Raw genomic sequence first — 22,475 nt, 5'->3', positions numbered from 1 at the left:
CTCCCTCATAGGATCATGTAAACTACCTAGTCCTGCCTTAACCCTGCCTTCTAATATACTGAGAGTGCTACAAAGTATTCAGTATTTGCTATTCATATTATTCATTGATTACCCTCTCTGGATGTGGCACTTTCACACATTATCTCATTTAAGATCTCCAATAACCTGTCTGGTTTGTGACTATGAGATAGAGATAACACAAGCCCAAAAAGTTTAAGTAAGTTGTTCAATTCCTAAACTAGCAAATAGGAGTTTAAACTTAGGACTAATTCTAACAATGTTATGAGATATTGCTTCTCAATATAAGCAAACTTCTTACACAAATACAGAGAGGAAGATCACTGTTTCCCTTTGATAGGACATGGGTTTCTTTCATACAGCAACAGAAAATATATTTACATTTTAATCAGTCACACACTTAAAAGGAATAAACTGATGTGATAGTTCACATCATAGGAAATACCTAGATGTCCCATTATGTAGGGAATGGTCACAGGTGTCAGATTCCAGGTACTACCTAATTGCTTACAACCTTGGAATGTGAAGAAATGCCAATGACATGGTATGTGACTTAAGAGTTTTAAAAAGTGGTTGTTTCATCCACCAAATGGGATCCTATCATGTCCAGTGTGGTGGCTAACACTCTAGCTCCGGACTGGGCTTTACGTAGGTGAACAGGCATAGGAGAGCTGGTTCTGAAGCGCTCCACCTGCCCCAGGTGAATGTTCCAGGAAACTAAGCAGCAGGTCTAATTTCTAAAGCTATTTTTACTACCAGAGAGATTCAAGCCGGCGAGGGTTCCGAGTTCTCTTTCGCAGACCTCCATCTGTTAAGCCAACTGCTCAGGTCTCTTCTAGGCCACTTCGTTCCCAAAGAGCCCTAACAGGGCCTCAGGGAGTTTCCGTGGCCACCGCGGGGAAATCTCTGGATTTACGCTCTTTCAGTCCTCCACAAAATGCAAGGCAAGCTTCTGGTTTAGTCCTACCCTGACTAAAGATACAGGAAATGCCACTTCAGCCTCTCTCTGGTCACCTAACAGGCTAGGTCGAACCTTGTGCTTCTGGCATCTGGGGCCAGGGAGTGAGTGCCCACCACTAACCGCTGGCAGCCCAGGGCGACGGTCTCCTCTTTGAGACGTCCCTGCTCGGGCCGCCTCACACCTGGCGCAGGCCAGCCGAGGAGGCACCGCCGCCCGCGCGGCCCACAAAGCCAAGGCCAAGGAGACTCAGTCCTCGCTTGTCCGCACCCCAGAACTCCGCGACCTCAACTACGTTTGGCTGCCTGGGAACAGGGTCGGTTCCAGACTCGGGCAGGCCGAGATAGGCGGCGGGCCTGCGAGGACAGCGGCCAGCGAGGGGTCCCAGGGACCCTGCACACGGAGGGAAGAGGACTGGAAGGGGCTGCTGGGCAGTACCTGTCGAGCCTGGACCCGCCGCTCCAAGTGACGCGCTACGCGGTGCATTGTGGGGCCGCGAGCGGCCTCAGGCAGGGATGCCCCACGTTCAACGTGGCTGGCGCCAGGAGCCAAGCCCCGCCCCGCGCGCTCGGCTCGCCCAGACCAATCAGGTTCTGTGGGAAGCTTTCGCTAACCCGCCCCCTTCCGGGCCCACCTTAGTCCCGCCTCCTCCACGGCACAGGCTACCCGGCGTGTGCGCCGGCAGATTGCAGTCTTCTGGGAACGCAAGTGTCCTGTACCTCAGAAATGAGGCTCATCTCCCCTCGCCTGCCACTCTGTATCTGGAGACAGTGTTTTCTCTCACACGCGGCTGTAAAGCGAACACTTTAGGAAGGGGGAAAAGCTTCCCCTGGACAAGTAAGGAAAGGACCTGCCTTCTTTGGCCACCAACCCTAGAAGGAAAGTATCCTTGGCTGAGAAGGACCAGATGCTGTCCCCATAATCCCCTCCCACCGTTTGCGTGGCCCTATATTACTCAACAAGCACATACTGAGTGTCTTCTGGGCAACAAGCGCTATGACAGACATCAGTTATAAGAGTGAACATAAACACTCGATTGACTTGAAGATGTATTAGGAGCAAGAGACATTAAAGGATGAATTGTTACAGAGATATAAATGGTGACCAATATTATGAAGAAAGATTCATGGGTGCGATGGTGGATTAATTTTGGACTGTCGGGGAAGAACCCTCTGAATAAGTATTTTTTAAAGCTTCAAGCATATTAAGGAACCTTAATGTTTGAGACCAAGGGATCATCTATGAGACTGGTCATGAAACAACTTGGATTGTTCTAGGAATTGAAAGGAAGTTACGTGGCTGTCGTGTAGGGACAGGGATAGCTTGGGCTGCAATGAGACACGCTTATGCCGCTGAGCTAAATCCCCTGCCCCCTAGAGCTACTCTTAATTGGCCACTTTACAGGCTTCCGACTCTAAGTTGTAAGGTATCCTAAGTCAGTGAGCAGCTAATAAGGACTTAAGTAGGATCTGATTTACATTTGTAAAACTCACAACGAAAAGAGCGAGAAAGGTTACTGGAAGGCCAATTTGAAGACATTTGCACTAGTTAAGGCCTCAAATGATGGCAGCTTGAGCTAGGGAAATGGCAGTAGAGAGAAAATGAGGTGGATAGGTTTAACACATGTGTAAATTAGAGGAAATCCAAGACACTTCATAATGGATTGGTTTGCTGGCAAGGGTCAAGGAAAGATGAGGGTTAAATTAAGAATGACACCTTTAGTAACTAGATGAATTAAGCCAGTTACTGACAAAGAATGAGCAAATGTTTTGCTATATGTTAAATTTGAGATACTTACAAATGCAAATGTCATTCAGATTTGAATAAATATGTCTAGAGTTTAGAAGATCTCAACTAATTATATAAATTTGGTGGTTGTTGGAGTGAGCGAACCCAGCAATTCCAATCCTTCTAGCTATACATCCAACAGAAATATATTCAGATATTCGTCAAAAGGTATATAAGAATATTTATAGGATGAATGAACTTTAGTATATTTACAGGGTAGAACACAGGAAAAAGAATCAACAACTTGCCACTATTCAGTTTCATAATAGCAAGACTAAAATAAGTCAGACACAAAACATGAATACTACTTGCTTCCATTTATATTATGTTTAAAAACTGAAATACTGTAGGTTATAGAAGTCAGAATATTGGTTAACCTTAGGTAGTACTATTAGTATTTGAAAAAGAACACTAGGGGACTTCTGAAGTTCTAATATTCTTTTATTCCATTTGGGTGCTGTTTACATGGTATGTTCAATTAGTGAAAATTCTTCAAACTGTATACCTATTATTTAGGCAATTTTCAGTGTGTTTTATTTAATAGAAAGTTTCAAAGATGTGGTAGATTGACGACTGGTGGGCAACTTGTAATACCCAGCTGAGCTGAATCAGCATGGTGCTAGGTGTGGAGGGCCTACCTGAGGATTGTTGCCAACAACATAAAAAGGAGACTGGAGAGGCAGAAATGGGCTTGATTTTCATGGAGAAGAGTGCTACGCTGGAATTCCTGATATGAACTTGGTCATTCTCATTATCAGAGCAGCTCAGGACATTGTCACTGAGAATGGCTGTGGTTCACTTTCGGTAGCTTTAGTCCTGTGAGCATCGTTGCTTCCTGGCTCTGGAAGGAAAGGTGTACTGTCAATTCTCCTGGAGAAATGTGTTGTGCTGGCTTTCCTGGTATGAACTTGGCTGTTCTCATCATCAGAGGAGCTAGGGAGCTCACTGGTGCTGAGGATGGCTACAGTTCTTTTGGGGGGATCCATGGTCCTTTGTGCATTACTTCCTGGCTCCGGATCCCTCAGCCTGCTGGCAAAGATCCTTTATCCTGCTGGCACAGACTTTCTAGCTTCTACCACTGACCTTTGCCTTCCCAGTGCAGAGCATTGAAACAGACTTGCATGAGATATTGACATGGGCTCTAGGCCTCCAGTTGGACTCATGATGGGTACTGCATGGGCTCTAGGTCTTCAACTGGACTCATGCAGGACATTATCGTGGGACCCAGGTCTTCATCTGGATTCTTTGATTCTCTAGTGTGTGGACAGATCTCCCATACACTTATACATTTGACTCTTGGATGAATACTATAAAACAGTCCTATAATTATAACTGATGATATAGGCAATTCTTTTTAAGATAGCAAGAGGCAGTATGGTAACCATTGTTGATCACCTAGTATTTTGTTTTTACATTATCTATTATGTTCATCCTTTTGATTTGACTGACTCTGTTCTGTTACGTCACATTTGGTTTTACTCTCTTCAAAAAAAGTAATAAGAACTGTGGGAGTAATAAAACCCAAAATGTGTAATTGTCATTGTACAAAAGAAAGGAAAAGAAAGTGCTCTAAAGAATATAACCGCTTATATATTTAAGTGTATAAGATAGATAACCATATTACTGAGTTTTGTTGGATCACTGAACAAAACTGTTTCCAGTCTCACTGTTTGAAAGTCCGCTTTGTATGCTTTAATTTTGTAACTTGAACAACTATTTCTAAGATAACAATATGTAATCTATTAACTAGGGATTTCCTACTGTTTATTTTTTCTGAAATTCTGTATAACTTGTACCCTGTTTCTGCTTTTTTTCTTTCTCTCCTTTGAACTCCTCCCTCCATTGGCTGCCATGGAAGTTCTCACATTCCAGTTTGCTGTGTGGGCCATCATTTCCCTATCCTTAAAGGTGTGAATTCACACCACCTCCTGGGGGCCTGAGTTCGTGCTAGATGTTAGATCCTGCATCCTAAGTGTTCCAAGTCAATCAACTCTCTCTTCTTCAGTTGTATGCTCTGGCCCCTTAGTATGCAGTCACAGTGCCCTCCTCCCTCTCCTCCTGGGACGTTGTACCATACCATGCAGCTTCTTTGGTGTAGGGTCTTTTCTTGCTTATAAGGCCCACTGTGTCCTTGGCTGGGTTGTACTGTGACTTAGCACTCATTGCAGGCCTGCTGGCCAAAGGGGAGTTGAGGACACATGCTGGCCATGTTGCTCTTATGAGGGGCAGGTGCCAGCTCTTAATTTGAAAGCTTAATATAGAGGCTCAGGAGATTGAAAGGAGACTGGAATAGTGGCGGTAGCATCAAAATTTCAGGGTCATCTGCTTGTGTGATCTTTTCCCATGTGCCCTATGGTCTTTCCAATGTTTCCCTCCCAGGACTCTCACCTTGGCTTTAAAGTCCTACTTTGGGCTGGAGCTGTAGCTCAGTGGCACAGTGCCTGCCTGGGAAGTGTCAGGCCCTGAATTCGATTCCCACTACCCATAAATAAATAAATAAATAAATAAATAAATAAATAAATTCCTACTTTATTCAATTCTGACCTCAGAAAATGTTTTGTTTTGGAACTTTTCTACCCTCCTACTAGAGATAAAAGTTCCTTTTTAAAAAATATATGCAACTGCTTGGCTTGTAACTTTCACACTTGGTTTCTAACAGCCTGTTACACTTCACTGTTTATTATATTTCTCTGTAGTGCCTCCAGAGTAATCAGTACATTTGCCTCACAGCTGTGCTTTTCTCTAGACATCTTGGGTGTTTGATACATTTGGTCTTAGATCAAAATGGTCAAGCTTTTATATTCTTGCATCAAAAAGTCACTGGACTGGGGCTGGGGATTTAGCTCAGCGGCATAAGCGCCTTCCTTGCAAGTGTGCGGTCGTGAGTTCAATCCCTGGTACCAATAAAAACAAAAAAGATCAAAAAAAAAAAGTCACTGGACTGTTCTGAAATGGGCATGACATCACACTAGGTTGTTCTCTGTCTCTGAAGCACATGCTGAAGGCTGAGTGACGAGTTTTCCCTTGCAGGAGGATCTGTCTGCTATACACACAGTCTTGTCCAAAACCTGAAAATAATCACATGGAAACAGTGAACTAATCCAAGATGAAAGATATTCTTCATAACAACTGGCCCATGTTCTTAAGAAATATCAATGTCTCTGAGATATTTAATCTTGACTATCAACTAATTGTCTTGAGAGACACATAGGAGAACAGTGAAGTACATTTCTGAATGTGTCTGTGGTCACTGGGGCACACCTTGGGGACTGTACCAGTCCCTGGTCCCTTTCTCTCTGGCACTCCTCCCTGTGCTGTGCTGATGTGTGCACCTTAGCCCCACTATGTCCTTCCGTCAAGATGCTTCTGTCTTAGAGACAGTTGACCATGGACTAAGACCTCTGAAAACATGAGCTAAATTAAACCTTCTGTCCTTTAAATTGCAGGTGTCAGGTACTTTGTCTCCACAGTGGGAAAGCAGACCAATATAGTCAAGAAAGATAAAGAAAACTGAAGATATTTTCCAGATTTGAGAAAATGAAGAAACATGACAACTGAGTGCTGTGTACAATCCTGAGTTAGATTCTGGACTTGGGGGAAAAATAACCATGAGGAATGTTATTTGAACAACCGATAACATTTGAATGCAGAAAATGGTTTTGATAGTATTATTCTATCGTATCAAATGTTGATAATATTCAAGTAACAATATTAACTGTTCTGATTTTGACTATTTAAAATTTCTAGTTACGTTTGAAAATCAAAGTAGTGTGGATCTTCTAAAATGTCAATTATGCATGATGAAATAAAATGTTGATATGTGGATTAAGATATATTATGTACAATGTTACCTGTTTCTTTTTTTTAAGGGGAGCAACTAGGTAATTTAAAATTACATATGTGGCTTGTATTTCATCGCTATTGGAAAGCTCTGTTTTATGGTTGTACCTTTTCACACTATAGAAATCAGGATTATTTCCAGCATTTTCACCATTGCTTTTTCTTTTCGACATCCTTCTTGGAGATTGCACTGTTGGTATCTGATCCAGTCTTGGCAAGGCCTGAGCATTTGAATCATGATGAAGGATAAAAAGTCTCAAGCCTTTGTGCTCTCATCTCCGCACACGCAGCCCCTTCTTATGAGATAGGAATAAGAGAAGAAAGGATAAAATTATAAAATCTTTATTTCCATCCCAAATGAAAACACTGAGTTAGACAGAAAGTGACTTCTGGTGGTAAAGTCATTAGGAGAACAGTAAAAAAGAACGTACTTACAGTGCCAAAGTAGACCACATCAGTCACTGTCCGGTCCTCCAGGGTTGAAAACAGGATGATGGAGGAGGCAGGTTATGACACCCTCATGTAGGGGTCAAGCTTAGCATCCCTAGTGATCAACCAGATCTTCGGGGCCAGTCTCCTGATGAGATACAGGAACAAGTGTCCATCACATGATTTATTCATTCTGAAAATGCTTACTTAAGTTTATCATGAGGCTAAAGCCAGCTCCCCTTTTACAAAAAATACAAGAAACAAAGGACAAAAATGAACACCACCACAGCAAGGCAATCAGACAAATGCTTAAAACAAAGCATTTTGCAGATAACTTCAGTAGGTCAGTGCATGGGAAGAAAAACAAAAGAAATGATATTTTTTGTTTTGTTTGGTACCAGGGATCGAACTCATAACCTTGTACTTGCCAGGCAGGTGCTTGAGCTGCTGAGCTAAATCCCTGGCCCGAAATGATATTTTTTAAATCTCCAAAACCCTATCATTTAGATTCAATGCATGGGAGTAGGCTGAGGAATATAGTTATAAATGCCTTTCTATATAAACTACATGCTATCAGGAAAAATCTACCTACTCTTTTAATAACAATAGTAATTTATACTTGTTATTAAAGTTATAATGTAGAAGCATATAATAAAAAAGAAGAAAAGTTACCCCCCCCGGGTTTTTTTCAATTTTCCTCCTATTACTTTAGGAGAAATATTTCCACACATAGGTTTTTTTTGGAAAATGAGGTCATATTCTATATATTTCTATGACATGTTTTTATGACTTAGCAATATTTTGTACACGTGCTCCTATCAGTGTATGTGGATTTATTTTATGTGTTTTGATGGTGGCAGATGGTAATTGACTGTATCGTAAGTTATTCAGTCGTTATCTATTAATAGATGTTTAGGTCACCTTATCATGCCATTACAGCTCTACTGTCAGAAATGCCATCATATGTGTATCTCTGTTAGTGTGAGTATTTAAATAGGATAAATCCGCTGAAATAGAATTTCTTGGCGTATGGGTTTAAAATTTTAGAGCTGCTTCCTCTCAGATAGCCTATATTGACCTTTACTTTAATATACTCATTTCGCCAATTCCTCACTATATTTAGACTTGTGACATCAGATCATTTTAATTTGTTTTTCCAATCTCAAAAGTGAGGACAAGAGGTGCGACTCAGTGGTAAGGCACTTGCTTACCATGTGTAAGACCCTGAATTCCATGCCCAGGACTGCTTTAAAAAAAAAAAAAAAGGTGAAAAACTATTACATTACTTTTCTACTTGCAATTTTTATATTAATTAGTGAGGCTGATAATTTTGAAATAAGCTTCTTTGCTAAATGTGTTTCTTTTCTTGTAAATTACTTATTTATCTGTCTTTTTGCCTAAGAAATATTAGCACTACTACACTGATGAAATTCTAGATTTAAAGTGGCTTCTCCAACTGTTACAAAGCTGTTAACATAGAATAGAAGGTAATGGGTAAGAATGAATTAGAATTCTAATTCATTCTTAGAATTAATTAAGATTCTTGTTTTGGATACTTGCTTCTTGAATTAAAAAATCTTGTTGGTGTTGTCTTCTTTTTTTAAAAATAGAATCACATGTGATGTTTTCCAGGTAGTTATATTATCATAATTTTCCAGGTGGGGACTCAGAGCTTGAAATGTTGTACTTTAGTTAGTCACAAAATGATTCAGCAGCAAACATGCATCTAGAATCCATCACTCCATCTTATTTTTCAATTATGTGCCCCATACTTTCCTTCTTCAATCCACTCCCTACCATAGTCTGGTTTATTAGAATAAAGAGCACGTTAGTATTCATGGGTTCTATGCAAACGTACAAATAAATATGTAAGTTCATGAAGGAGAGAAGCCCTTGCATACTGACTATAAATTATTTCTTGATCCTGTTTACAAATAATCTTTTAACTAGTGTACAATTCTTGACCATAGGCGAAATGACCTAGAAATAATATTGCCTTCAACCAAAATTCAGTAAGAAATATGTTTTAGTATAATGGCATTTGCACAGAAACAGGAGCTGCGATGTGACACTGCTGCTGTAGTTCAAGAAAAAAAATAGGGGAAGCTGCAGGGAAAGGACTTTAAACTTTTATTACAGGAGAAGGTTTTAGATGGGCGAGCTCCTCCGAATCCGAAGTAGGCTTTCTCTAAGTGCTATAAATATAGTCATCACTTCTTCACCGCCCCCGTGTGACAGTGACCTTGTAGAACAGATGAAGTGGAGACAAAGTCATGTTTCTCAGAAATCAGGAGTTGTGGAAAACGTATACATTTTTTTTTCCATTTTCCAAGGACTGGAAACTATTGCTATTAACACTGACAAAAATGATTTTTAAAATACTATTGATGTTTACAATGTGCTTTGTACTTACCTCATTTAGTTTTTCTATCAACTTTGCGATTTTATAGGACTGCGTCTCAGAAGACTTCATCAAGGTCTTGAAGCTAGTGAGTATAAGAGCCAGGCTTCAGATTCAGCCCTGCTGCTGCTTTGCCCTGTCGTGCTTCATTGCTGCTTCTATTTGGTGGCTCTGTACCAGTGTCCCTTGGCGTCAGAAGGGGATTGACTGGTTCCAGGAACCCTTGTAGATACTAAAATGATGAATGCACAAGTCCCTTGTATAAAATGGAGTAGCATTTGCATGTTACATATGCACGTACTCCTGTGTACTTTTTTATTTTTATTTTTTTTGGTACTGGGAATTAAACTCATGAGCTCACACTTTCCAGGTAGTCTCCATGCTGCTGAGCTATTCCCCAGCCCCCATCCTGTGTACTTTAAATCATCTCTAGAGTGCATAGAATACCTAATAAGATGTAATTCTAGATAAACAGGTGTTATGCTGTATCGTTTAGGGAGCACTGATGAACAAAAGGCCATCTGTGTTCAGTATAGACATTTTTCCCTCCAAATATTTTCAGTCAGTTCACAGTTGGTTGAATTCACAGACCTGGAGGTGAAGTGGTGTAGTGGTGAAGGCGGATGGACTCTTTTGGGCTTATTCTCTTAGGACACTTCGACTTCCTGATCTGGGCCTGTCTGTGGCTTTAAAATGTCACAGCCAATGTTCTAGTGCATGCAGAATGGAGCGTCTTCGAGAAAGACCTACATGAATCCCAGGATAAATGCACAAAGTCCATAATTTCTAGATGCATGAGGAACTAAAAAGCCACAGAACACAGGAATAGGGAGACAATAAATACAAAGAGCAGGACAGCAAGAGATGCTTGGACTACCCTAGAGATCCTGGCAGTTGACTGGAAGCAAATAATGAAGCGGCCAAAATTCTTAAGTGACAAGTCAAATGACAATCAGTAGTACTTAGGCGGAATACAGAGGCGGAAAGGCCACTGGGAGAGCCACCTGTGCAAGTCTGGAAGCTTGCTGTGAGAGGAGGGCCGACTCCGGGCTGATGATACGGGTGCAACAATGTGAGTCTCACTGACTGACTCAGCTAAGTAACCATATTACAAATTAAGTTGTAGGTTACGTTACCTACCACACCTGACTTACTCTTTAATAGTCTTCTTTCTTTGAGTCACACTCCTGGAAGGATCAGTGCATCTTGCCAGCAACTAGTGAATTCTTCCAGGATTTGACCTATGAAACCTAGAGAACCAGATGATCAGGTGGTGGGAGCACAAACCTGCACAGTCATGTGGAAGCTAGGCCAGACTCCAAGAAATGTCACACAGGGTCAAAATGACAGTGCAAGTGACATTAGAATAGAATAAATGAAACCCAGAGAAATCAACAAGATTATGTATCCCCAAAGACAGAGACAGGTAACTCATTTTATGGTTTTCAATAGGGATAGGTTATTTCTTACAAATTGTGAGATTTCTCTCCCTTAAGTCTTGATAAAAGTGGATTCTTTTTTTGACCATAATTTCTGACCAAGACAGATTTATGAATAAGGGTACCATTGCATTCATAAACAATGAGATGGTCCTTTCCATTAAGAATTCTATGTTGCCTACATGAAAAATGAAATTAGTAATTAGAATGTTACTTTATGAACAGAGTATTGCCCCAGCTGTAGGATACTCTTCCCTGTGGAAGCAGAAGGAAATAAATATTTATTCAGAATCTGTGAATCGACTTTAGGATGTTGCATATGAATCATATCTTCTAATTCTGACAACCCAGGTATTTAGTTACAGGAAGAGTATGAGGCAAGAGTTTGCTACATTGCATAAGGTCACAAAACTAAGAAGCAGTGTAGCTACTTTGTTCTTGGACATTTACAGGCACTAAAATACCAGGAGCTACCCTCTTCCGCCTCTCTCTTCTAGGTTAGTGTGATGATTAACTGTATCTATTAAGTTGCTGAGCCCAGATATTTGGTCAAATGTTATGCTAGGTGTTTCTGCAAAGCTGGTTTTTTGGATGAGGTTAATATTTAAATTGAGTAAGTGTGAGTAAAATGAATTGTTTTCCTTAATGTGGGTGGGTCTCATCTCAACTAAAAGCCCGGGTAGAAGCAAGTCTGACTCCTCTAAGCAAGAAGGAATTTTCCTAGAAGTTGGCCTTCACACTGGTATTGTAATAATTGCTTCCCTAGGTTTCCCACCTCATGCTGTATGTTTTGAATTTACTACAACTTTATAATCTCATGAGCCACTTCCTTAAAATAACATACATAATATTGTTTCTGTTTATCTGGCTAATCCTGACCACACAGGTAGTGATGGACAACAACTACTACTTCTTGTTTTCAGTCTGCATAACTTAGAGCCATCACTTCTGGCATCTCAGCCTTATAGGAAAGAACACTCCAAGCCGCAAAGTAGGTTATGTTATAAAAACTGCCTTCCCTTGTATATTACCTCTCATTAGATTCCATTTTAGAGTGACTTTCTTGACCTTGTCTTCAGATTGCAGCTTAGCTCAGTGTTTCAAGTAGCGGGATAAATTAGCCAGGGTATTACTTGTCATACTTTAACGCGAGCAGTAATAAGAACTGATACTAGACCCACATTCTTCAGCACAATCACAAATCTCCATAACCTCTGTTCACACACAAATGTCACTGATACCTGCAAGTGCCAGACAGGAGTCGCTAATTTGAAAACTTTTATGGGCTACACGTTGTTTGAAGATGGTGAACTGCATCACAAATCAAGCAAAAGGTATGCTTTAATACTCTTCATTAGTATACAAAGTTGTTGGAAAGATGTGGCAAGGAGGAGTTAAGGATGAAAGTTCAGCTCACTTAGCCAATTAATTATTAATTTTGGAGCAGTTTCCTCATTTAGACAACCAATAGCTTTAATGGAAAGAAGGGAAAAAGCAAATGGACAGTATTTAGTAAAATTGAACTGAATGATAAGAACATCATTTAGACTACAAGAATATCCAAATTTTAATAAAATTAGGAATAATAAAATAATAGCAAGTCTCACCTGTAGAAAAAGTCACACTTGTAATAATCTATGGTCAAACGACTAAGTTACAACAGAAGTAAAAACTTTTAAAACTGTGCAGTGGTGGAAACAGTCCACCCTCAAACATGAATGATGTAATAAAGTAGAGCTAGAAATAACTACATCCTATGACTGGCTACGTTAGAAAAAAAAAAAGACAGCAAACGAATGAGAAAAGCATTCAAGCCAAGAAGTTAAAAAAAATAATAAAATGAACTCAAAGAAACAAAAGGAGCAAAATGGAAATGAAACCAGAAATTACTAAAAATAGAAAACAATAAAATGATAGACAAAGTTGAAACAAATTACCTGAGAGCCTAATTAGAAGAACAAAACTCTGGAACTTCTGACCAAAGCAGCAGCTAGAACTCAGGAAGACAAAAACACAGAACCAGAGGAGGAGAAACCACTAATAAACCTCAGTGATCATCAAAAGGGTTTTGTAAAGTATAAACCCTGCAGAGATCTCAAATTCTTCTAGGAAGTAATATAAATGGATACTGTGCCAAACACTGAAAAAAATAACTGATACCTGAAACTTCAGCACTATATAAATGAACAAAAATGCTTGAAGAATGAATATAAAACCTAAGGAGAGCCTGGCATAGTGGTGCATGCCTGTAACCCTAGTACTTGGGAAGCTGAGGCAGGAGAATAGCTGTGAATCTGAGGCCAGCCTGGGCTCTGTAGTGGGTTCAAGGCCAGCCTCAACTGCGTTCAGAGACCCTAAATCAATCAATCAATCAATCAGTGGACCTTACAGAGGTCTGGGTTAAAACCTTAACAGACCAATAGCTAATACTGAGTCACTTGAATCAGTATTAAAGGTTGACTTTACAAAGGGCATTAGGTCTAGATTTTTAAAAACATTTTTCAAATTTTGAAATACTCTCAGAGTTAAAGTTATAAGAAAATGGCACTGAGAGTTCCTATGGATCCTCACCCAGTTTTCCCTATTAATAACTCCCTATTGTTACCAATTTGTGTAACTGCAGTACAATAATTAAAATCTGAAGATTATCATTGGAAGAATAACCAAAAAACTACAAACTTACAGGATTTTACAAATGTTTCAACTAGTATCCTCTTTCTGCTTTGGGCATTTAGTCTAGAATCCCAAGATGTATTTAGGCATCGTATCTCTTTAATCGCCTCCCCTCTTAACATTGCCTCAGTGTTTTCTTGTTTTTTATGAAAAGTGGTGGAAACTGATTTTTTTTTTTTTTGTCTTTTTCATTTTTATAGGTACCAGGGATCGAACTCATGACCACACACTTGCAAGGCAGGCGCTTATGCTGCTGAGCTAAATCCCCAGGCCCGGAACTGATTTTTTTAAAAGGCCTCTCATTTGGCTTTGTGGTGTTTTCTTATGATTAGATTGAAGTTATTAATTTTTGGAACTCATAGAACATCGTGTTTTGTTGTCCTTGGTGTATCTTACACCAATGGAGACTGTGAAGACAGGATGTCTTATGACTACTGACTAAGATTTATCAGTGCTGGGGAAAGATCTGGTCCTTAAAGCCTGCTTGATGGCAGCAGAGTGTCGCCCTCATCGCATCATGTTCCTTTGCTCTAGAAACTGTGAGGTGAAGGGACCGAATTTTTTTAAATTTAAGCGCTGCAAGTTAGTCATATTCCTCAGTGCGTAGCTAATCATCATCATTTGTCCGTGTGCATCTCATTTGTCTTATGTCATTTTATTTTACACCTTCCAATGTACCTGATACGTGTGTTGTTAAATATATGTGTGTCTTTATGACGTACATGTTGGTTTGTGGCATGCATGTAATCTATTTCTTCTCCATGGATACAAAATTTTGGACAAAAGTCTGGACTAGTTTCTAGGGTGTTATATAGAACGTTTCTTCCACTGGCCCTAAAGAGCATGTGCTGATGAATGGACTATGTAACTTTATTGCATTTATATGTTTTCCATGCCCTTTGAAATATGATTAGCTCTCTTAAGGATCATGGCCCCTTATGATACTGAGCTCATAAATAATTAAATCCCATTAACACTCCAGACTGAACCGAATTTAATTCATTTCAAGTTCTGATTCTCAGTGGAGGAGGCTGCAGTTCACTGCTTTTAAAATAATAATTTCAGTACCTTATTCTATCTTCCCTTCAGTTAGTGTTAGTAGTAAAATATAGGAGATAAAAGAGCAATTATACATGTAAAGTTTACATTAAAATGTGGTATTTGCTAAATTAAAAAAAACCTTTAAAACCTAGAAAAGTAGAGAGAATTGTATAACATACTACATGCTTTCCAAACTTTTTTTTTTTTGCTTTCCAAACTTTTGTCTTTAAAAAATAATCTATGAAATGTGAAATAGTGTGGGAAAAGACACTAAGATTATAAATAGAACGTTACTGTGTCCATTCCTCGGCTTAAAACCTGGCAAATACAATAGAAGGCTCCTCCTAACTCCATTGCCTGCCATTTCTTTCTTTCTTTCTTTCTTTCTTTCTTTCCTTCTTTCTTTCTTTCTTTCTTTCTTTCTTTCTTTCTTTCTTTCTTTCTTTCTTTCTTTCTTTCTTTCTGAGACTTCACTATGTAGCCCAGGCTGGCCTTGAATTCATGACAATCCTTCTGCCTCAGTTTCCTATGTCTCCCCTCCATTTTTTCACCCTCAAAATCAATTACAGTGTCTTGAATTCCACGTCATGCCCATGTCAGTCTTTATATTTTGACTACTCATGTGTGAATCCAATGGAAATATATATATGTCTCAGTCATTCTGCAGGTATTTCAGTTTTTTGGAATATTTTCTTATCAATATGTATTGTTCTAATTCATACAAATTATACTCCTTCACTTATTTTTGATTTTCTTGAGACAAGATTTCGCTATGCATTTCGGGCTGGCCTTGAACTCATGATGGTCCTCTTACCTCAGCCTGCTGAGTTCTGGGATTACAAATGTGTACTAACATGCCCAGCTGTGCTCTGTTCTTTCGCATGATTAACATTCATTTTTTGCTATGACCAACAATGCCACCATGAACATTCAGCGCATAATCTTGTGGATATGTGAGGAAATTTTTCTACACTATGATAGACACAGAATGCCAACCATTAAAGCAAATAATTCTGATTTTCAGATCAATTTCAGCCATAAATGTTAGTTTTTTTTAAAGCAGAAGTTACAAGTGCTCATGAGGCTGCAGAGAAAAAGGAACTCTTCTACACTGTTGATGGGAATGTAAACTATAGAAATCAGAATGGAGATTCCTCAAAAAGCTAAAACTAGAATTCCATTTGACCCAGGGTATTACTGTGATACCCGTGTATATAGCTGCATAGCTCATAATAGCTAAATCTTAGAAACAACCTATATGTCCATCAATAGATCAATGGATAAAAAATGAGATATTTATACATAATGGAGTACCACTCCGTAAAGAAGGAAGAATCTGAACTGTTTGTAGGAAGCTAGATGCACTTGAAAACATAATGCTAAGGGAAGCAAACCAGACAGACAAGCCACGGCTTCTCTCACATGAAAAAACTAAAGCATAAATAAAGAGCAAAATAAAGGAAAGAAAATACAATTATAGACAAAGGAGTACTACTCGGGTATAATGAAGATAAATTTGAGTCATTTGTAGGAAAAGGGATGCCTGAGACCAGAAGTTTAAGTGAAATAAGACACACAGCTTAAATATTGCACAATTTCTCTTATTTGAGAAACTCAAAGTATTAATAAATTCAAGGGCAAAATACAACATGAATACTGGAAACAAGGAGATGGAATTCTTGGAAAAGGCAAGGAGACCCAGAGATTAAGGGAGGGAGATAAGGAGCTAAGGAAAAAAATTAAAATGTGGTATGCAGACGCACCAACTCCCCACAACAAATGTAATTGTTATGTACTGCAAACATATATTAAAAATAAAAAGCAGGGGCTGGGGATTTAGCTCAGCGGCATAAACAGCTGCCTTGCAAGCAGGCGGTCATGAGTTTGATCCCCGGTACCGATAAAAAATAATAATAATAAAAAAATAAAAAGCAAAAATCTAGCCACTCTTTTCCCTAGTTGTATAAAATCACAGCAGAATTGTAGGATGTATGATAGGAGAAGGCCCAACGCCACGTGTGACCTGGAGCACGGCTGCTGGGGCCTCTGTCGCCTTAGTTGCTAGAGTTGGGTCCGCATCCGCCTGCTCAGCTCTCCGCGCTGGCTGTCCCGGTGTCCCCTGAGCCCCTGTCCCCGCTGAGCCTCGAGCGGTGGCGAGCTGGACTCGGGGTCACCACGCCTACCCCAAGTCTGTTGCGGCTGTTCTCCTTTACATCCTCGCTACGAACGCTTGGTGGGCAACACATTCCCTGAGGATCCAAAAGTAATTTGAGCTACATTTACTGATTCTTCTCTTTGCTGACCCACTCTGCCCCCCTGCTGATCTAAGGGTGGCCTTGTTAAAGCTGATATAGAAAAACTGATGTTTTATGTAATATCTGCTCTAGAGAAGCTGGACCGAATGGGTTCTTATTGGGCAGAAAGGCTGAGCAGAGATGTTGTCAGACCGTTTTGACTATGTTCTAATTGCTATGAGGCACTGCACCAACTTCTTTTTTTGTTGTTGTTGTTTTCCTTTTTATCGGTACCAGGGATTGAACTCACGACTGCCTGCTTGCAAGGCAGGTGCTTATGCCGCTGAGCTAAATCTCCAGCCCCTGGACCAACTTCTTATGGCCTTGCTATTCTCAAAGCATCAAGCCATTTGTGGAAAGCTTTCTTCAAATGGTGACAAAGCTGCTGGAATCAGGAGAACCAAAATTTCAAGTTCTTGGAACAAATTATTTTGTCAAATTTGCAAATACTAAAGAAGATACAGCATCTTATCACAGACGCTACGACTTTTTTGTATTGCAATTCAGGGCCGCGTGTCACTCCTATCATAGTGATCCAGAAATATGAACAGAAATACGAATTGCTGGGGTAAGAGGTATTCAGGGTGTGGTTCACAAAACAGTTAATGATACACTTCGGGCTACCATTTGGGAACCTCAGCATATGGATAAGATTGTGTCATCTCTTCTATTTAACATGCAAAAGACAGAGGATGTTGACAGTTGCATTGGTCCTCCTCCTCCTCCTCCTCCTCCTCCTCCTCCTCCTCCTGCAACTGACAAAGAAGAGAATCCCTCTGTGCTGGCTGAAGAATGTTTCAGAGAACTACTGGGTTGAGCTACTTTGGGGAGTATGAATAATGCTGGCAGACCAGTTTTGCGTATTTAGATCACCATAAACTATGGGATCCTAATGAGTTTGCAGTTCACTGCTTTAAAATTAAAATGTATTATATTCAGGCTCAGTATTCTTACCATGTGATCCAGGAGATTCTAGGACACCTCGCTGCTCATAAGAAAGATTCTCCACAGGTTCGAGCAGGTTTATTCCAGTCTTGTTAGAGTCTGCTACTGGTTCCATACGGCCCACTGTGCTGGAAATCTTCAATACATTACTGAAACATTTGTATCTCAGTGTTGAATTTGTTTGTCTTTTTAATGTGAAAAACTGTATAATTCAATCCATAATTTTACACATTCACTTTACTGACACGTATGTCAGTGAAAAATCACCAACTATTATGAAGGCAGGACAACTTACATCACAAAAGAACCAAAAAATAGAAAATAGTTCATAAAAAATATATCCCAACTGTGAAAAGAATCGTTTCCTTGGTGTCTTCGCATCCTTGGATAACCCCATACTTTCTCTTCAGTTCTCCATTTACATACTCTTCTATCTGCCCTACGGCTATATGCATACAGCCATCCAGGCAAGCCAGGACCTCTGGATAGTCCACTCCCAAATTTAATTTGACCACCCTGGCCTTCTGATAATTTGCTTTAAGAAGTCACTAGAAATTTGCTTCTGCAGACTCATTTTAACAATCCTGGGAGGTGAGAAACCTGAGTTCTATAATTCTAGCTCTGTTACTTAATTAGCTATGTGACGTGAGTAATTCAGCCTTTCACGCCTCATGGCCCCAGGTTCCAACTTGTGGCCAGGACCTAAACCCCTACTCCAGGCAGCCCAGTCAGTGTTGAAGCAAATGAGTTGCATGGGGAGTCTGTAAGCAGTGTCAGTATAAACACAGGAGCCAAAGACAGTGAGAAGATTGTGCAGAATGCTATCATCCAAATGATAGGATTTTTTGAACCAGATTATCAGAGGTCGGAAACTATGATGTTCATTATGGAGAAAGTAACTGTCATTGGAACATCTACTCACACTTTGGGTATCAATCAACTAAGGGATTTGGGAATCAAGGGGTTTCAGATAAGGTAGCTGAGATCTTTGCTTATGACAAAGCCAAGACACTTGTTATTGCACTGCCAGAATCTTTTCTGGATCCTCTGTTATCAGCCTCTCTCATGGAAGATTATGAATTGAGGCAGTTAGTCTTAGAAATAATACATAAAATTTTGAGGGATCAGATTAATACCAGATGAAGCAGATCTAAAGATAAAAAGAGAAAAAATTTGTAAGCAAGACACAAGTCTCATGAAAAAGAATGGGCAACAGTTGTATCAGCACATATATTTGGGTTGTAAAGAGGAAGACAACGTTCAGAAAAACTATGAACTACTTTATACTTCTCTTGCTCTTATAACTATTGAACTGGCCAATTAAGAAGCGGTTGTTGACCTCATTTGATTGGCTATTGCTTTACAGGACAGCGCAGTTATCAATGAGGATAATTTGCCAATGTTCCATTGTTGTGGAATCATAGCATTAGTTGCAGCAAAACCCATCATCACCTATCAGATGATACGTGTTCCTGTATTTTGCCAGCAATGTAAAGCCTACAAATTAAGGCTAAGCTGAATTTTGGGGGTTTATTTAATGCATATTAACATACGTTTTGAAAATGATGATGAAAGTTACATTTAAACAAATGATTGGCATATCATACTAGAAGTTTGAGGACAATACATGATTTAGAGTACTCTTTTTTTTTTTTTTGTCTTTTTTCATTTTTATCGGTACCAGGGATCGAACTCACGACTGCCTGCTGAGCTAAATCCCCAGCCCCTAGAGTACTCTTGAAGATAGATTATGCCACATTCATTTGTTTCAAGGTTGCTATTGGTTTTTAAAGTTGAACACGTTAATATTCCTCCATTGTTAAACAGTACATTTAAAACTTTTCACAAATGTAATTTTTTAAAAAAATTGAAAATGTATGAAGTGTCTACTGTATTTCTTGACTATCTACTGAACTACTTAGAAACAGAATTGCTTTTGATTTTGGTTATCTGCAAGTAAACACATTCCTAATCCTGTTGTGAAACAGTCACGTGGCTTTCTGTCCCTACTCTTTAGATAAGTTGTGGCAGGCATCTTTCCAATCATCTACTGTAATACTTTGTAATAGGCACTCCTTAATGTGTTTATAATAATACAACATCTATTGGATGGCATTCCTACATTATGACTTTTTTTGGTACCGGGGATCAGACTCACAACCTTCTGCTTCCAGGCAGGCACTTGTGCCACCGAGCTAAATCCCCAGCCTTACATTATGACTTTTAAAATGGCCATACTATAAAATAACTAGTTCATGTAATACTGTATTTCCTGCTGAGAGTTTAACCACTTGAGAAACATAGAGTTTACTTTTGGAGCACCAAACTGTGCAATATTTTTTTACATTGTAAAATGTATTAGTTTACAAGATAGTAATATTTTGCTGTGGTTCCATTAGTTAAATTATATTTAGTATTGAAAAGAAAGACTGTTCAGACAGCCACTAGTTCACCTGTGAGGAATCTCTACATGTCAATTTCTAGTAAGAGCACATTAATTTATGTTTTTGTATTGTGCATTGTTTTCAATCTTTGTAGTGAAAATATTACCCAAATGGATTTTCAATGTGTAAGATTTGAATCAAAACTTGTATGTAACATCTGTTTAGTATTATTAGCATTACATTTGAAAAGAGTGCCTGTGTTTTACCAACTATGCTAAATAAGGTCTGTCAGTGTAAGCTACTTTTGATCTCAGCTTCCAAGGTCACAGGGGCACTCTGCATTCATGCATTTTAGTGAATTCCATCACATGGTAATAAAGGTCTTTCTTTCCAATTCATAGAAAATTTTCTTAGGATATGTTTATAAAATCACTTGTCAGATAATGTGTGTGTATGTATATATATATATATACATACACACACACACATAAGAACCATATATAAAATTGCAACTCAAAATTCAGTGGCTTTCGTTTTTCTTTGAAAAACTGCAGCAAAGAATGAGATACTTTCACTTTGTGTTTGTGTTTTTTTGGGCCCCTTTAGTAAAAATTTTAAAAAAGGAAATAATAGGAAAACAAGCATACTCAAAAATGCCTAGATATATTTAAGCCAAAGTACAAACCTTGAAAGTCTAGTCATTTGAATCTATAAAATGGTACTAAAACACCCTGAGCTGTGGACTATGTAGGAAACCAGAACTCATTTCCAGCATGACAGTACAGTCACAGCTGCAGGACCAAAGGGGCCTACTGCAGTTGTCACTGTAACTTCCCTCTTCTGGGTAAAATATGTCACTAGCTAATAAGCCGAGTGTGTTTATTATTAATTTGCTTTTTTTCTTCTGTATTTTTAAAGAAATATATTAATTTTTGACTGGGCTTTTAAAATCTAAGTCAAGGGACTAAGTCATGCGAATAACAACCATCATCAACTTGGGTGTAATTTTATAAATTAATACTGTGTGCTTTTGTATGAAAAATATATATATTTTTAATAGTATAAAATATATACATTAATTTGCATTCATGCAAAACACAAACTTTGCTCTACAAAAATTTGTTTCTCGGTGAACTTAAAAATGCATGTATTAGGGCAGGTAGTTTAGCTCAGCAGCATAAGTGCCTGCCCGGCAAGTGAGAGGTTGTGAGTTCAATCCCGAACCCAAAAAAAAGTTCTAGAAAAATGCATGCATTACATGTAAAGGAAAACCATTGCAAATAATGTTTATTATACTTTTCTCTTGATCTTTAGAAAACTGTGTATTTGTTTGGTGGGAGTTCTTATTTTTAAATCACAATAGGCTTTTATCCTAAGTCCAGTAGACTGGACAGGTCCTGTTGACAAGGACTCCTGAGAAATGAGTCTTTTCTCTGAGTGACCCTTGCATGCTTGCAGGGCCCTAGGGTTAGGATAAGGGCTAGAGCTATGTTGTAGGCAGTTCAGACACAGCAAGTGTAGGATCTGTTGAAGTTCACTGCATTGCCATATTTTAGTAGATATATAAAACTCATCACAGATTGTTAATCATCCTTTTTGCTCTGTATAGTTGGTTTATATCATTCTTCTTTTGTGTGACATTGAATAATGAACATTTAAATGTTCTCTTATGCTTGTGTTATCTGTGGCTGCATATATAGAATTTGACTCAAATTTACCTGAACAAGGGCTGGGGATTTAGCTCAGGGGCATAAACACCTACCTGGCAAGCATGAGGTCATGAGTTCGATCCCCAGTACCAAAAAAAAGAAGCATTTATCTGAACAGATACACACATAAGTGTACATGCATCCTTTATACTTCTGAACTCATTGTCCTTTAGAGTAATAGCACAGATTACCAGCAATTAACTCCCTATTCCTCAAAATGTTTCTTGTCTCCCTGTCTAGAAATCGAACTAATTTGTCTTATTCATGCTGAAAATTTGTTTTAAATGTACAGAAGTAAGTTTTAAATGTTAAAAACTCACTTTGCAATCATATGTAAGCAATAAAAAAAATTGAAAAATATGTGATTTTCCTGCAGAGACAGATTTGTTATGAACAAATGATAGTGACAGTCCATTAAAATCTGTTATTTTGTATCTCTCAATATAATTTTTGAATCTGAGGCAAGTTCATTAAATTGACAATTTCAACCCCCACATTCATTTGTGTGTGGATTTAAAAAAAAATCAAAAGGAGTAAATGAATGATATATAGCAGC

The 22,475-nt window shown here is 38.9% G+C and overlaps 1 protein-coding gene and 1 pseudogene across 4 annotated transcripts in view; one reads left to right on the top strand and one right to left on the bottom strand.

The window, feature by feature from the left end:
- Sec22a (SEC22 homolog A, vesicle trafficking protein) overlaps positions 1-1,549 on the bottom strand; it is a 58,315-nt gene extending 56,766 nt beyond the window's left edge. For all 4 annotated transcript variants that reach the window (XM_063225092.1, XM_003464120.5, XM_063225093.1 and 1 more), the window contains exon 1: positions 1,415-1,549. The gene's annotated coding sequence lies outside the window, so the exon portion shown is untranslated. The remainder of the gene's footprint in view (positions 1-1,414) is intronic.
- Positions 621-18,564, top strand: LOC100715009 (protein EFR3 homolog A-like; annotated as a pseudogene).
- Positions 18,565-22,475: the final 3,911 nt, after the last annotated feature.

This window comes from Cavia porcellus, unplaced genomic scaffold (genome assembly GCF_034190915.1).
Source record: "Cavia porcellus strain 051 isolate PalLab524CR breed Dunkin Hartley unplaced genomic scaffold, mCavPor4.1 scaffold_15, whole genome shotgun sequence".
NCBI lineage: Eukaryota > Metazoa > Chordata > Mammalia > Rodentia > Caviidae > Cavia > Cavia porcellus.
Note: the sequence above shows the minus strand (reverse complement) of the source record. Positions and strands in the feature narration are given on the sequence as shown.